We start from the raw sequence: 18103 nt of genomic DNA on the forward strand, positions 1-18103 counted from the left end.
ATTTTGTTATGGTTTCAACAAGGTGATTCATCACTGAAACACAAACACACAGTATTGCAGATTTTGTTTTAGCAACGAATTAGAAGTTTATTCATGAAAAAGAGATAAAATAGAATAAACCAATGTAATTACATATAACATAAATTCAAATATTTCACAAACAGATGATAAAAGCAAAATCCCATTAATTCTATCACATTTATTCCCAGATCCCAAAACATGTCTTACACAGTTTCTAAAATTACTCCTTGTCCAGCACACACATCAGTGGAAAATTAATTCTCTATCACCTAAGTAGACTTAAGATAAACACAACTTTAATTTGCAATCCTGATTTTTTTTCCTGGAGCTTTCATGCACCTTATTTTAAATGCTTCAAATAACCTCTTCAAGAAACCTTTATCCACATATTTCTGGTTGAGGCTATCACTAACTCCTTAATCTAAGGTTATCTATGTTTACTATTTTCTCCTTCCTTTTTCAGGAGCACTGATCGGATTAGATTCCCTACAGTGTGGATACAGGTCCTTCGGCCCAACAAGTCCGCACCGACACTCTGAAGAGTAACCCACCCAGAGCCATTTCCCTCTGACTAATGCACCTAACACTATGGGCAATTTAGCATGTCCAATTCACCTGACCTGCACATCTTTGGACTGTGGGAGGAAGCCGGAGCATACCCACGCAGACATAGGGAGAATGTGCAAACTCCACACAGACAGTCATCCAAGGTTGGAATCAAACCCAGGTCCCTGACAGCAGTGCTCACTATTGAGCCACTGCGGCACCATGCCACCCTGCTTTATACAATTAACTTCATGCAAAGACTTTGCAGAACTGCCTAAAACTAAAAGTAAAAAAGAAAATGTCTCACTGCTTATGCTAAGCTTAAAAGATCCCAAGTCCACAAATTTCTAACAGAAAACTTGAGGTACAACCAAATGACATTACTTCAAAATTTAAAAATCAAACTTAACACAAACAATATAAAAGTATTTATAGAATACAGTCTACATCACACTGTGGAATCACACTGTGAATTTTCTTAAGTATTAGATACTTCTCCACATGCATGCTCTGGAATTTCATACACTTGGATGCAGTCATGGTTTACTTGCATTCAATTTTTTGTCTACCTAAAGAGAAGCTAAAATCTTTGTTTTTATTTGCATCCTTTACTCTTCAGTAGCAGATATGTAAATAACTGTGACTTTGTCTGGGCCTCCATGCGTGAGGCTACACCTAAAATTGAATTTGCCTCTTTTATAAACTACAGTAAGTTTAAAAGACAAATTCTGAATATTTAAACACCTGAAATAAGAGAGAAGGAATTAAGTACTCACTAGCACCGAGCTATGGCCACTGGGATTGAAATTCACAATCTGCCCATACGTATTTCCCTTGAGACAGGCAACACACAAAATTCAAGCAGCCTCCTTGGTTTGCAAAATTTCGGCATGTAGTTAATGCAACCTGCACTGCTGACTGGCTGCACACACAACTGGGGGTTGCCAATATGTGAGACTAGCACATGCTCCAGCTCGCCACCACTGTCACCCTCTTCAAGGTAATTCGCTCTGGATCGATGGAAGCTGTTGCTATCTGTCACTACTGCAGTTGAAGTGAAGAAGAAAGAGAGCAGCACTGGGAGAAAGAGTTGGCTCAGATGAACATGAGGAGAGTGCATGCTTCCTTGGAAATGAGGTGGGCCAGGGGGATCTTTCTGTTCGAAAAGAATTGGAAAAAGTGGTCAGGGAGATCAATTCCCAGAGTACTGGCAGAAGATTAGTGACCTTCTTGAAATGGTCAAGGTTGTTGTATAATGTTCTGAAAGGGTTACTGGTGGAGAATGCATTAAACTCCACCCTCTTTGACGGTGTTATAGAAGCTTGGATAATGATAAGATAAACATCTTAGGATTTCATGAAATGGAGATCTATATCAAGAGTTCTCTTCATAGCCTCAGTAGCAATATCTAAGTAGCTAATGTAATTTAATCTATACCTTAAGACAGGATCCTTTTCTTGTTAAAGCTCAGTATTGGTTGACACCAATGTTTCCTGTAAGCTGTGCGTTTGAGAAGTCACTCTGAGGTTCTGCCAAGGTTCTGCACATGCTGAATGTTCTTGCAGACACAATGACTTCTAGCTTCTGTTTTGGTCACAGAATGTGGGAAACCTCCATTTTGACGTGAAAACATGCGCAAAACATCCAGCAAATTGTACAGATATACAGTATAGCTATTTAACAGTATTAAATAATTTAAAAGAAGATAGATAATACTATGCTATACTGCAAAGTCTAGAATTTTAAGATAAGGAAAGTAAAAGTGCAATTCTAACTACAGAAAAGCCTTCAAGTGAAAGAAATTACAGCATTGTTAAGATACCTCAGAATTTCAAAACTTGGAAGTAAGAAGAGTAAATAATTGCATCAGAAAGACATAGCAGGAGAAATAATACCATCAGCAAGATTGCAAATTGAAGGTAGACCAAAAAGAACACAGAATTAAATATCTTGAAAAAAACAGTTCATAAGATACAGAATTGCTTCAAACTTAAATATTAAATCACAAACTGACCAAATAAATACATTATTACATTCAATAGGACCTAGAACTGATGATGTTATAAATTAGCAAAATAAAAAGGCACAGATACTTTTGAAGATGTTCTAGAAACTTTTGACTACTTTAAATTACAACAAATAACACCTTAAAAGAGTAGGAGTTAACAGAAAAGGTCAGCATACAAGGAAATTCAGATAATTTATTTTAGGAATTCTACAGGTTGGCAGAAAACGGTGACGATGGAACGTTTGAAATTAGAATTTGTAAGGGGTAGATCTGCTCTTGGAATTATTGATGAATTTTAGCAGATCTGTTACTATCTGAAGAAGATTTGACTTTGGAAACAACTGTGCCAGAAGCATTAATCAAGAAAATTGCAGCAAAATCCTCAATGGGAAAGGATAACTTTATCACAGGAGAGACTAGAACTCATCAGGTGACAAGGTAATGCAAAGAGTTAAACAGCAAACATGAAGAGACACTTTCAATATGCTGGAATGAAAAAACGCCTGACAGGCACAAGCAAGTTTAAAATTAATTTCAAGCTTGATACAGGTACAAGTGTCATTGCCTCATTATACTGAATACCACAACAGACATTACAGCCTACATAAATGAGAATACACTCTCCAGAGCGCATAACTCTCAAGATTAAATGTATACTACAAACAGTGCTGCAACAAAAGAGTTTAAAAGTGTTGAGAATGTATATGTGTTTTGCAATGAACTCTTCTCACCTCAAGCCCACATGCATCTCATGATCTCAACATCCTTGAGGTAGCTGAAGGAGTTCAATTACTTACAAGGGTAAGTGAGCAGCTCAAGAAAAACAAAGCTATATTAAAAAGGCTAAGTGAATTCGCAATAGGACACAAAAGAAAGATTCTATTAAGATTACCCTTGATAGAACAAGCTAAGTGTTTCATATGGCCACAAATAAGCCAAAAGAGACTCAAGTAAGTTTGACAAGAATAATGGTGCTACCATTCACTGATGTGTTGAAAGTTGGCCAGAGCAAAGGTCCAATAAATTGGTCAAGCGCTCATTTTTGAGAAATGATTGCAAATGATCATAGCTGACTTACTTGTATGTGGTAGAAGAACTAGTTATTCCAGCTTCCTTTTGGAAGCATGTCTTAGAAATAATACAATGGCAAATACACTATGTGATGCTAGACATACACCCAGGGCTCTGTCAGCAATGTCGTGGCCAATGCTTGAAGATCCCATAAGTCATTGTGAAATCAGTGATTTTCTCAGATTGTCAGGTCTTGAAAACATTCCGATCATCACTGAACAAAAGTCAGCAAAGTTTGCACGAAGAAGAAAGTACTGCAAAGAAGAATATTGAGAACTCTTTAACTGAAGTTCTTCATACAGCAAAGCTATCTGCAGAACAATAGCTATAGTAGTCTCAAAAGTGATTTCAGATGCTACGATGACACAAGTGTGATAGGATCATTTCAATTTTTCATTTCCAAGGGAGTATTGTCAGTACCAGCAAATATTGTCAGTACCAGCAAATATTGTCAGTATCAGCAAATCATCAGCAATCCTCAAGTAGCATGACTGAACATAGAACATAGAAGAGTATAGCACAGGAACAGACCCTTTGGCCCACTATGTTGCTGCCAACTGTGATGCCATTGTAAACTAATCCCATTTCCTTGCACATGGTCCGTATCCCACTATTGCCTATCTGTTCATGTGTCTGTCTAAATGCCTCTTAAATGTTGTTATCATGTCTAGATCCATTACTCCCAGACACCTACCACCTTCTGTGTAAAATAACTTGCCTTGCACATCTCCTTTAAACTTTCCCATCTCACCTTAAACCTATGTTCCCTAGTATTTGACATTCCACCCTGGGAAAAAGACTCTTACCCTTCATCCTATCTATGCCTCTCATAATTTTATGTACTTCGCCCCTTGGCCTCTGATGCACTAGCGAAAACAATCCAAGTTTGTCTGACCTCTCTTTCTAGCTAATGCACTCCAATCTAGAGGACATCCCGATAAACCTGTTCTGCACCCTCTCCAAAGTCTTCACATCCTTCCAGTTTTCCAAATGTAGCCTAACTGAAGGTTAATACAGTTGTAACGTGATTTGCCAACTTTTATACTCAGTGTCCTAACCAATGAAGGCAAGCATGCCATATGCTTCCTTTATCATCATATCCACTCATGTTCCCACTTTCATGGAGCTATGGATTTGGACTCCAAGATCCCTCTCTGTAAGAGTCTGGCCATATAGAGTTTACTTTCCTCTTCCATTTGACCTGTCAAAATGCATTACCAAACACTTCTCCAGATTAAATTCCATCTATAATTTCTCCACTTAACTTTCTAACTGAGCTATAGCCTGCTGTATCCTTTGACAACCTTCCTCACTTTCCACAAGTCCACCATTTTTGTGTTGTCTGTAAACTTGCTTATCAGACCATCTATATTTTCATCCAAATCATTTATATATATACATATTTTTTAAAAAGGCAAAAGTCCCAGCACTGATGATGTGGAACACCCTGGTCACAGACCTTTGGTCAGAAAAGCACCCCTCTATAACTAACCTCTGTCTTCAATGACCAAGCTAATGTTGTATCCAACTTACCAACTCACCTTGGATCCCATGCTAATTAATCATCTAGACCAACTTACCATGAGGGATCTTGTCAAATGCTTTAGTAAAGTCCATGTACCCACCACCTGTGGGCCTATCCTCGTCAACCATCTTGATCACATCCTCAAAATTCGCAATCAAATTTGTAAGACAAGAGCTCCCCCATACATTCTTTCCAAATGTGAGTAAATCCTTCCCTAAGAATCTTGTCCTCTAATTTCCCTTTCACTGCTGTTAGGCCCATCGGCCTATCATTTCCTGGATTATCACCATTGCTTTTCTTGAATAAAGAAACAACATTGACTGTTCTCCAGTCATCTGGGACCTCATCTGTGACAAAAGAGGATACAAAGATCTCTGTGAAGTCCTCTGAAATCACCTTGCTTGCCTCCCACAGTACCTTGTGATCTCATTAAGTCCTAGACTTATCCACATTAATCTTTTTCATGACACTTGATTGCTTCTCCTTAATAGCGAATTTCCCTTCATTATCCCTTGTTTAAGTTCTTTCTTACTTCCTTTATATTCTTCAATGGCCTTGTCTGATTTCAGTTTTCTAAATCTTACGTTTGCCACCTTTTTCTTATTGACAAAACTTTCAATATCTCTTATCAACTAGGGTTCTGAAGTATTGTCATCCATACTTTTCATTTTCACAGCAGTATGTTGGTCCTGAATTCTGATCCTTAAAAATACTCCCATATATCAGATGTGAATTTACCCTCAAACAGTCCCAAGTCCAATTTTTCCAGTTCCTCCTAATGTGGTTGTAATTGGCCTTCCCCCAGTTGAGATCTTTCACCGGTGGACCAGACTTATCCTTATCCGTAACTGTCTTAAAACTTACAGGATTATGATCACTGTTCCCAAAATAGTTCCCCACTGAAACTTTGGTTACCTGGCCAGGTTCATTCCCTAACACAAGGTCAAGTATGGCCCCTTCCCTAGTTGGAAAATCGATATTTCAATAAACCTTCCTGGATGCATTTAACAAGTTCTGCCTCGTCTAAGCTCCAGCACCAAAGAAATCCCAGATAATATGGGGGAAATTAAGATCACCCACTTCAACAACCATGCTGTTTTTACTATCTGTTCCTCTATTTCCACTGGCTACGGGAAGGCCTATTGTCTAACCCCTTCATAATCATCATAGAATCCCTGCAGTGTGGAAACAGGCCATTTGGCCCAATGACTCTACACTGACCCTCTGAAGAGTAACCCACCCAGACCCATTCCCCTACTACCCTACACATCCCCTGACTAACGCACCTAACCTACACATCGCAGAACACTATGAGCAATTTAGTATGGCCAATTCACCTAACCTGCACATCTTTTGTGACTGAGGAAGGAAACCCACACAGACACAGGGAAGAATATGCAAACACCACACAGACAGTCGCCCGAGGCTGGAATCGAACCCAGGTTGCCAGCGCTGTGAGGCAGCAGTGCTAACCACTGAGCCACCATGGCACTCTGTCTTATTTCTGAGTTCTACTCTTGCAGCCTTGCTGGATGAGCCCTCCAAGATGTCCTCTCTTAGTCCAGTGTGACATTCTCCTTAATAATTAAACTCCCCATCTCTTTTGCATCGCTGTCTGTCATACCTGATATGTGAATGCGTTGGGTTCATCAGTAAGATAATCACAGAGGGCAAATGAAGATGTTCAACATAATATGCAGGTGAAATAAAGGGTTTACTTAGTTCAACACAATTCTATCAGCAGGTTGAAAATAAATATTTGCTTAAAGATTGAAAACGGGCTGCATACTACTCCCAACAGTGAACTGGGACCAACCCAGAGTTCACAATATCAGATACAGAAATCTAGGATACAGTCAAGAAGAATTTGCCTGAATTAGAAATCTAGGCTAATGCAAAAAATAAAACACTTGGCTCAACAAAGCAGCTGCATTCCACAAAAGAAATTCAAGAGGACATCGAGGACCTTCCAGATAATGTCATGATTGACGATCTGGTTCAGCAGGAACAAAATCCTCAGTGAACGAAATGCAAGATCCTCCAGTGCAGAGAGACCTTACGATCCACACAAGTTTAAAAACAGAACCAAGGACTTTAGCAAAAGACCTACCAACCATCCAGGTCTGAAAAGAGTGGCCTGGGAGAATTGTGAAACTGCCTCAGTGTCTTAATGGGAGATGAAGCTTGGCGGGAGGTGTTGTGTAAGCTAATTGTTCTGAGAGCATTAACGTTGGAGATTGCACTGAGCTCTAGCCAATCTAATGATATTGTATCCGCTTAGGTTTAAATAAGACAGATCAGATTAGGATCTCATGCAGTGAAGACATATCCATAGGTATTCTCGTGGACATTTGAATTAATTTGTTCAAATGTGTCATGACTTCTGGGGCAGGTAGGTCTGGAACCCAAGACTTATAAACCAGAAGTAGGTACAACTGCACCACAACAGCCCTCAGCTAGTTTGCACAGCAGAGTAAAATACATCAAACTAGCTAAAATAGCTTGTACTTAATTGCAATAAGCTAAGAGAAGAGTCACCTCTAGTTTAGACGCAATATTCTTGATTATACATTAAATATACCCAGTCAAGAAAAGAGGATTGGTGACAACATCCTTCTACACACAAATACCACAAAGGTCAATGAAGGACTTCTAAGGACTTAATGCAAATCATACCACCCATCTCTGACTATTCAATGTACCCCACCTCCATCACTCACCCCAAAGCATAATATCCACATTCTCTAACTTTCTGAGCAAGGTTCACCATGGAAGTCCTTATCAGAATCCATTTGATTATATTGGACCTTGCCATCCGGTGAGCTTATACTCCAAACTTTTGCTGTGGCCTGACTGTATGGCTGGAGTGGTAGCTCTTGCAATTTCTATTTTTCCCCCTATTGATGAAGGGAGCCAACACCATTGGGAATATTACTATCCAGCCAAATATGTAGCTCACGTAACCTCCTACCCTTTCCTTGGAAACAATTCATTAGCCAGCCCTACCTTCTAATGTAAGTCTCCTGAAAGAAAGTTGGAAGAGTTATTGTCTGTGAGTGTATGCTTAGCCTGCCATAACTGAAAGCCAGATATTTTTGAAAGCGACAGTGAAAGATAGGTATGAAGCTGACATCTTTTGAAACAAACAGCAAGATTCACAGCTGACCTTGGAGAAACCTGTGTGGGGGAGCTCACTGCAGGGGAGCAGCTCAGTGGCTACTTTGAAAGTGTAACCTTTTAAAAAATCCACAACAGTGAATAGAGTGGGTTCGTTCTTTACTATTAGTTTTTACTGAGATCTGTCTCTTGAGTAAACATTAAAAATATAAAACATAAGTATTAAGCTTGCCTGGAGCAATGTTTCTTAGAGCAGTAAGATGGCTATTTTCTGGGTCGATACATTGTTAAAGTGCAAAGATGGCGTTTAGTAGAGTAATGTGCTCTTCCAGTCAGATGTGGGAGATTAGGGAGAGTTTCCATGTTATTGATGATTATGTCTGCAGGAAGTGTGTTCAGCTGTGAATCCTGTCGGATCGCGTGGATCGGTTGGAGTGGCAGTTAGAGGCAATAAAGAATTTATAGGAACGAGGGGGTATGATGAATGGCAGTTGCAAGGAGGGAAATAAACTGAAGATACACTCAGGTAGGTGGGTTACCTCCAGGAAAGGTAGGAGAGGGAGGCAGGTAGTGCAGGAGTCTCCTGTGGCTATCCACATCTCAAACAAGTATGCTGTATTAGAGAACATAAGGGGTGGTGGACTCTCAGGAGAATGTAGCACAAACAACCAGGTTTCCAGTACCAAGGCTGGCCCTAATGTAGCGAGGGTTACGTCAGGTTCCAAGTGATCAATTGTGATCGTGGACTCTCTGGTCACAGGCACAGACAGACCTTTCTGTGGCTGACAGCAAGACATCAGAATGGTATGTGGCCTCCCTGGAACCAGGATCAAGGATATCCCAGAGATGGTCCGAAATATTCTCAAAGGGGAGAGGGACCAGCAGGATGTCTTTCTTTTTAAAGATAACAGCATCAAATTACTTCATAGAGGTGTACAGCATGGAAACAGACCCTTCAGTCCAAGTTGTCCATTCCAACCAGATATCCTAATCTAGATCATAGAATTCCTACAGTGTGATAACAGGTCCATCGGCCCAACAAGTCCACACCGACCCTTTGAGCAGTATCCCACTCAAACCCATTCCCCTCCCTATTACTGTACATTTATCCCTAACTAACACAACCCTGAACACTATGGGCATTTTAGCATGGCCAATTCACCTAATCAGCACATCTTGAAATTGTGGCAGGAAACTAGAGTACCCAGAGGAAACTCACTCAGACACGAGGAGAATGTGCAAACTCCACACAGTTGCCTGAGGCTGGAATCAAACCCAGTTCCCTGGCACTGAGGCAGCAGTGCTAATCACTGAGCCACTGTGCCACCCCAAATGTATCATTGTGCGCATGGGAACTAATGACACAGGAAGTGAAAAGGATGAAATTATGAGGAGAGAATATAGTATGTTAGGCAAGAAGTTAAAAATTAGACCCTCGAAGGTAGTAATATTTGGGTTACTCCCGATGCTACAAGCTTGTGAGGGTAGGAATAGGAGGATAGAGCAGATGAATGTGTGGCTGAGGAGCTGGTGCAGGGGAGAAGGGTCCATAGTTTTGGATCATTGGAATCTCTTCTGGGGTAGATTTGACCTGTACAGGAAGGACAGATTGCACCTGAATTGGAAGGGAACAAATATACTGGCAGGGAGATTTGCTCGAGTTGCTTGGGAGGATTTAAACTAGAAAGCGGGGAGAGGGGTTTGGGACCCAGGGAGTTAGTGAGGAAAGAGATCAGTTGGAGACTGATACAGTTGGGAAAAGGAATAAGTCAAGTTAGGACAGGCAGGAACAAAGCAAAGAACAAGGTAGGACTGATAAATTAAACTTCATTGATTTCAATGCAAAAGGCCTAACAGGTAAGGCAGATGAACTCAGGAAATGGCTGGGAATATGGGACTGGGATATCATGGCAATTACAGAGATGTGGTTCAGGGAAGGGCAGGACTGACAGGTTAATGTTTAAGGATATAGATGGTATTGGAAGGATTGAAAGGGGGACAAGAGGAGAAGTGGTGTTTTTGATTAGGGATAACATTATGGCTATACATAGGAAGAATATTTCTGGAAATATGTCCAGGGAAGTTATTTGGGTGGAACTGAGAAATAAGAAAGGGATGATCACCTTATTGGGATTGCACTATAGACCTCCCAGTTGTCAGTGGAAAATTGAGAAATAAATTTGTAAGGAGGTCTCAGTTATCTGTAAAAATAATAGGGTGGTTATGGTACAGGATTTTAACTTTCGAAATATAAACTGGGACTGCCATATGTTAAGGGCTTGGATGTAGAGAAATTTGTTACGTGTGTACAAAAAAACTTTCTGATTCAATATTTGGATGTATCTACTAGAGAAGATGCAAAACTTGACCTACTCTTGGGAACTTAGGCAGGACAGGTGACTGAAATCTCCGTGGGAGAGCACTTTGGGACCAGTGACCATAATTCTACTGATTTTAAAATAGAGATGTACAGCATGGAAACAGGCCCTTCGGTGCAACCTATCCATGTCGACCAGATATCCCAACCCAATCGAGCCCCACCTGCCAGCACCTGGCCCATATCCCTCCAAACCCTTCCTATTCATATAACCATCCAAATGCCTCTTAAATGTTGCAATTGTACCAGCCTCCATCACATCCTCTGGCAGCTCATTCCAAACATGTACCAGAATTGCACGCAATATTCCAACAGTGGCCTAACCAATGTCCTGTACAGCCGCAATAACTCCTCTACTCAATACTCTGACCAATAAAGGAAACATACCAAACGCCTTCTTCACTATCCTATCTACCTGCGACTCCACTTTCAAGGAGCTATGTACCTGCTCTCCAAGGTCCCTTTGTTCAGCAACACTCCCTAGGACCTTACCATTAAGTGTATAAGTCCTGCTAAGATTTGCTTTCCCAAAATGCAGCACCTCACATTTATCTGAATTAAATTCCATCTGCCACATCTCAGCCATTGGCCCATCTGGTCCAGATCCTGTTGTAATCTGAGGTAACCCTCTTCGCTGTTCACTACACCTCCAATTTTGGCGTCTTCTGCAAACTTACTAACTGTATCTCTTATGCTTGCATCCAAATCATTTTTGTAAAGTCCTGTCAGGATCTTATTTATTTCAATAAAGTCACCTCTGACTCTTCTAAATTCCATGTCTGTGTGGGTAACAAATGGTGACTCCTATGCTCAAAAAATGTTGCAGGCAGATTTTTTAGCCCAGGATGATTAACTGAAAACAACAGAAACTGCAAGACAAAAGCAAAAAGATAATTACATGAAAAGAAACAAATGCAGCTTCACTTTCAACTCCAACATTAAAATGAAATCATTTAGTCAAAACGGCAGAACAATATCTGCCTAGGTTTTATAAGGTCGTGATGTAGAGAGAAGCAAATTAAATTTTCGGAGATATTTAATAGATGCTGTATTCTGTTGTTTGGCTAGGAGATGTCATTTTCGATAAATAGTTTGAATGAAATCCATAAAAATGTTTCATAAATGTTATTCTGTGCTAAATTTCTCAAAGCTAATGTTATATCTGTTTTACATTGTTCTTGAATCAAAGGAAATTAACAACTGTAATGTGTGAACAGAAGACAATGAAGCCACAGCACCATGCTACACTAGCAATAGTGTTTTTGGAAATCACTAGCTTAACTCTCACATTTGCTTTATATTAACATATTTTTGGAGACAGGACTGGCAGAAATTCATGCAGGTTGTGGCATTACCCTTCTAGTTCTGCCTCATGCCTAGATGCCAACATCAAAGGTAGCAGGTGCAGAAACGCCAATCATCAGGACATCTGCAACTGCACAACCAGGATGAAGACTGACAAATAACCAGTCCTGCATCAACCTCAGCTGCTCAATGGCCCCAAGCAAATCCAGAGAGTGCAACAATAGTCACAGATATCTGGGCACATTTCAGGTCCAATGGAGGCTCCAGCATTAATCTCTAGCATTAATCTCTTTCTCATCCAGACACTGACAGACTTTCCGCACTTCGCCAGCATTTTCAGATTTAGCATTCTACATCCTCCTTTAAGCATGTTAGGGATAGTCAACATTGCTTCGCGAGTGGGAAATCATGTCTCACTAATGAGTTTTTTGAAGAAGTAATGAAGACAATTGATAAGGCCAGAATGGTGGTCATGATCGATATGGACTTCAGTAAGATGTTCAACAGGGTTCTTCATGTTAGACTAGTTAGCAAAGATCACACAGAATACAGGGAGAGATAACCATTTGGATACAGAACTGGCTCAATGGTAGAAGTCAGAGGATGGTGGTGGAGGGTTGCTTTTCAGACTGGAGACTTGTGACTAGTGGAGTGCCACAAGGATTGGTGCTGGGTCCACTGCTTTTCATCATTTATATAAATGATTTGCATGTGAACATAGGAGGTATAGTTACTAAGTTTGCAGATGACACCAAAATTGTAGGTGTAGTGGACAATGAAGCAGGTTACCTCAGATTATAACAGGATCTTGATCAGAATGGGCCAATGGGCAGATGGAGATTAATTTAGATAAATGTGAGGTGATGCATTTTGGGAAAGCAAATCTTAGCAGGACTTATACACTTAATGATAAGGCCTGCGGAGTGTTGTTGAACAAAGAGACCTTGGAGTGCAGGTTCATAGCTCCTTGAAAGTGAAGTTGCAGCTAGATAGGATAGTGAAGAAGGCATTTGGTAGGCTTTCCTTTATTGATCAGACTATTGAGGAAAGGAAAAGAGTTCAGAAAAGAATTACAAGGATGTTGCCAAGGTTGGAGGATTTGAGCTATAGGGAGAGGTTGAATAGGCTGGGGCTGTTTTTCCTTGAGCATTGGATGCTGAGGGGTGACCTTATAGAGGTTTACAAAATCATGAGGGGCATGGATAGGGTAAGTAGCCAAAGTATTTAACGTGGGGTGGGGGAGTCCAGAACTAGAGGGCATAGGTTTAGGGTGAAGGGAGAAAAATTTAAAAGGGACCTAAGGGGCAACATTTTCATGCAAAAGGTGGTGCATGTATGGAACGAGCTGCCAGAGGAAGTGATAGAGGCTGGTACAAGTACTTCATTTGAAAGGTATCTGGATGGGTATCCAATAAGCAGGGTTTAGAGGGATATGGGCCAATTGCAGGCAAATCGGACTAGATTAGGTTGGGATACCTGGTCAGTGGGGATGATTTGGACCAAAGGGTCTGTTTCTGTGCCATACATCTCAATGACTCTATAGGGTGGAGATGATTTCTGGTCATGTGATGGTCAAATTCTGATTACCTATAGGCTTTGATAGAATTGACTATTTTGGGAAGGTACAAAGTGTTAATTAATCCATTTTATGAGTGTAAACCAGATGAAAGTGCATTTACCTATAAAATAAAAGATGCATTAACTGACAATCACCTCCTAAATACACACACAACAGAGCAGAGACAGAAGCAAACCAAGAAGGGGAGCAATCATAGGTCTTCACTACATTAGTTCTACCCAGTTTTATCAAATTATCCCCAGGATAGATTGCTCAATCTTAGTTTTTAAAATTCATTCACAGGAGGTGGGCATCACTGGCTCTGCCAGGATTTATTGCCCAGAGTGCATTTAAGAGTCAACCACATTGCTGTGGGTCTGGAGTCACATGTAGGCCAGACCAGATAAAGGTGGTAGTCCCCTTCTGTAAAGGGCCTGAGTGAACCAGATGGGTTTTTCCAACACTTAACAACAGCCATCATTTATTGAATTCAAATTCCACCATCTGTCGTGGTGGGATTTGAACCAGAGTCCCCAAAACATTACTTGGGTCCCTGGATTAACAATCCATTGATAATAGCACTAGGCCATCACCTCCCCAGGCCAACCCCCATAAGTCTAAAGAATACAAATTTCTTAATTTAGTCGGGATAAGGTAACTGAGTACCTTAGAAAAGATTAATAAAGTGGTATTTCACCACTTTTTACAGATTGCTGGAAATGTATATCAAATCAGTTACCTTCCTACTGAATTATTGTTATCAAGAATTTCAGTCGTGATGTTATGAAGTATCATCAAAATGTCAGTTGGTTTTGGCTGCTTTCTCCAAAATCAATTTGGTTGGATAGGTGGCCAAAAATCTGCAAGTTGTCTTCCCAATCTTGCCTCCAACAGAATTTCGAAATTGGAACAAGCGTCAATGAGGTCACTATTTACAGTACCTTTTTACCTATTGCTATTCATAAACTAGTCACTTGCAAGGCAACCTAAACACATGGTCTCCAAGTGTGTAAACCATAATATATTCTATTAATGTAATTATGCTGAGGTAGTATAGACCAACATATCTTGAGACTGTGCAGAAGTTCTTTTGGATAATGTTTTGGGCCCAACAATCTTCAACTATTTAATCAATGATGTATCCTCCAACACAAGGTCAGAAGTTAAGATGGTTGCATATGACTGCACTGCACTTAACATAATTAACTATCACTGGGTAATCCAAGATGGAGGACGGGAAATATTTCTGGTTGTAAGAGCTGCTCCTTTTTTGAGGCATTTTAGGTGTTGGAGGTAATTTCCTCAAATTCCAGGAGCAGCAATTACTGTTTTATATGCTGTTGCATTGTTTAGGAACTTAGGGAAAAAAAAGTCAAAACAACAGCAGTTTTAAAAAGGAGAAGAGCAGACAAAGGTAGCACATGGTTAGGTCAGTGCAGGTGAGAGAGAGAACTTGCACAGTTACTGCCTTTGCTGTTTTTGAATTTGTGTATCACTGGACATCGGAGTGCATCTGGGAAAACTAACGAACAGTGATATTCACAACTAATCTTGGAGGAACTGTTGGGCGAAGTTCACAGCACAGAATCAGATAAGTCAATTGTTATAGAATCATAGAGATGTACAGCATGGAAACAGACCCTTCGGTCCATACCGACCAGATATCCCAATCCAATCTAGTCCCGCCTGCCAGCACCCAGCCCATATCCCTCCAAACGGTTTCTATTCATATACCTATCCAAATGCCTCTTAAATGTTGCAATTGTACCAGCCTCCATCACATCCTCTGCCAGCTCATTCCAAACATGTACCACCCTCTGCGTGAAAAAGTTGCCCCTGAGGTCTCTTTTATATCTTTCCCCTCTCACCCTAAACCTATGCCCTCTAGTTCTGGACTCCCCGACCCCAGGGAAAAGACTTTGTCCATTTATCCTATCCATGCCCCTCATAATTTTGTAAACCTCTAAAAGGTCACCCCTCAGCCTCTGACGCTCCAGGGAAATCAGCCCCAGCCTGTTCAGCCTCTCCTTACAGCTCAAATCCTCCAAACCTGGCACCATCCTTGTAAATCTTTTCTGAACCCTTTCAAGTTTCATAACATCTTTCCGATAGGAAGGAGACCAGAATTGCACGCAATATTCCAACAGTGGCCTAACCAATGTCCTGTACAGCCGCAACATGACCTCCCAACTCCTGTACTCAATACTCTGACCAATAAAGAAAACCATACCAAATGCCTTCTTCACTATCCTATCTACCTGCGACTCCCCTTTCAAGGAGCTATGAACCTGCACTCCAAGGTCTCTTTGTTCAGCAACACTCCCTCAGACCTTATCAGTAAGTGTAAAGTCCTGCTAAGATTTGCTTTCCCAAAATGCAGCACCTCACATTTATCTGAATTAAACTCCATCTGCCACTTCTCAGCCCATTGGCCCATCTGGTCCAGATCCTGTTGTAATCTGAGGTAATCCTCTTCGCTGTCCACTACACCCTACTTCAGGCTTATGCCTGAAACGTCGATTCTCCTGCTCCTTGGATGCTGCCTGACCTGCTGCAATTTTCCAGCAATATATTTTTCAGCTCTGATCTCCAGCATCTGCAGTCCTCACTTTCTCCCCTCAAAGATCAGCAAAGTGGCCTTTGTGTGGAGCCACAGAAAATGGGGGAGATACTAAATGAATATTTTGCATCAGTATTTACTGTGAAAAAGGATATGGAAGACATAGACTGTAGGGAAATAGATGGTGACATCTTGTAAAATGTCCAGGTTACAGAGGAGGAAGTGCTGGATGTCTTGAAACGGTTAAAGGTGAATAAATCCCCAGGACTTGATCAGGTGTACCTGAAAACTCTGTGGGAAGCTAGAGAAGTGATTGCTGGGCCGCTTGCTGAGATATTTGTATCATCGATAGTCACAGGTGAGGTGCTGGAAGACTGGAGGTTGGCAAATGTGGTGCCACTTTTAAGAAGGGCGGTAAAGACAAGCCAGGGAACTATAGACAAGTGAGGCTGACCTCAGTGGTGGGCAAGTTGTTGGAGGGAATCCTAAGGGACAGGGTGTACATGTATTTCGAAAGACAAGGACTGATTTGGGATAGGTAACATGGCTTTGTGCATAGGAAATCATGTCTCACAAACTTGATTGAGTGTTTTGAAGAAGTAACAAAGAAGATTGATGAGGGCAGAGCAGTAGATGTGACCTATATGGACTTTAGTAAGGCGTTCAACAAGTTTCCCCACGGGAGACTGATTAGCAAGGTTAGATCTCATGGAATACAGGGAGAACTAGCCATTTGGATACAGAATTGGCTCAAAAGTAGAAGACAGAGGGTGGTGGTTGTCATTTATATAAATGATTTGGATGCGAATATAAGAGGTACAGTTCGTAAGTTTGCAGATGACACCAAAATTGGAGGTGTAGTAGACAGCGAAGAGGGTTACCTCAGATTACAACAGGGATCTGGACCAGATGGGTCAATGGGCTGAGAAGTGGCAGATGGAATTTAATTCAGATAAATGCTAGGTGCTGCATTTTGGGAAAGCAAATCTTAGCAGGACTTATACATTTAATGGTAAGGTCCTAGGGAGTGTTGCTGAACAAAGAGATCTTGGAGTGCAGGTTCATAGCTCCCTGAAAGTGGAGTCGCAGGTAGATAGGGTAGTGAGGAAGGCATTTGGTATGCTTTCCTTTATTGGTCAGAGTATTGAGTACAGGAGTTGAGAGAGTGTTGCAGCTGTACAGGACATTGGTTGGGCCAGTGTTGGAATATTGCATGCAATTCTGGTCTCCTTCCTATCGGAAGGATGTTGTAAAACTTGAAAGAGTTCAGAAAAGATTCACAAGGATGTTGCCAGGGTTGGAGGATTTGAGCTGTAAGGAGAGGCTGAACAGGCTGGGGCTGTTTTCCCTGGAGCTATGGAGGCTGAGGGGTGACCTTATAGAGGTTTACAAAATTATGAGGGGCATGGATGCGATAAATAGACAAAGTCTTTTCCCTGGGGTAGGGGAGTCCAGAACTAGAGGGCATAAGTTTAGGGTGAGAGGGGAAAGGTATAAAAGAGACCTAAGGGGCAACTTTTTCACGCAGAGGGTGGTACATGTATGGAATGAGCTGGCTGAGGATGTGATGGAGGCTGGTACAATTGCAACATTTAAGAGGCATTTGGATGGGTAAATGAATAGGAAAGGTTTGGAGGGATATGGGCCGGATGCTGGCAGGTGGGACTAGATTGGATTGGGATATCTGGTCGGCCTTGGACAGTTGGACAGAAAGGGTCTGTTTTCATGCTGTACATCTCTATGACTCTATAACTATCTCTCAGGTTCTGAGCAAATGCATGCCTGCATGCTGTAAGATCTGGACTGTGTACAGACTTAGGCTGATAAAAGGCTGGTATCATTTGTACCACAAAAGGCAATATTTCCAACAAGTGCTGATTCAACCCCTCTAATAGTATTATGAGTTTACCCACACCTATTGGCTGCATCAGTTCAAGAAGGTAGCTTGACACCATCTTCTCAAGGGTAATTAGGAATGGACAATAACTGTAGGGACAGTCCACAACATCCTTGTC

This window comes from Chiloscyllium punctatum, chromosome 15 (assembly GCF_047496795.1).
Source record: "Chiloscyllium punctatum isolate Juve2018m chromosome 15, sChiPun1.3, whole genome shotgun sequence".
Taxonomy (NCBI): domain Eukaryota; kingdom Metazoa; phylum Chordata; class Chondrichthyes; order Orectolobiformes; family Hemiscylliidae; genus Chiloscyllium; species Chiloscyllium punctatum.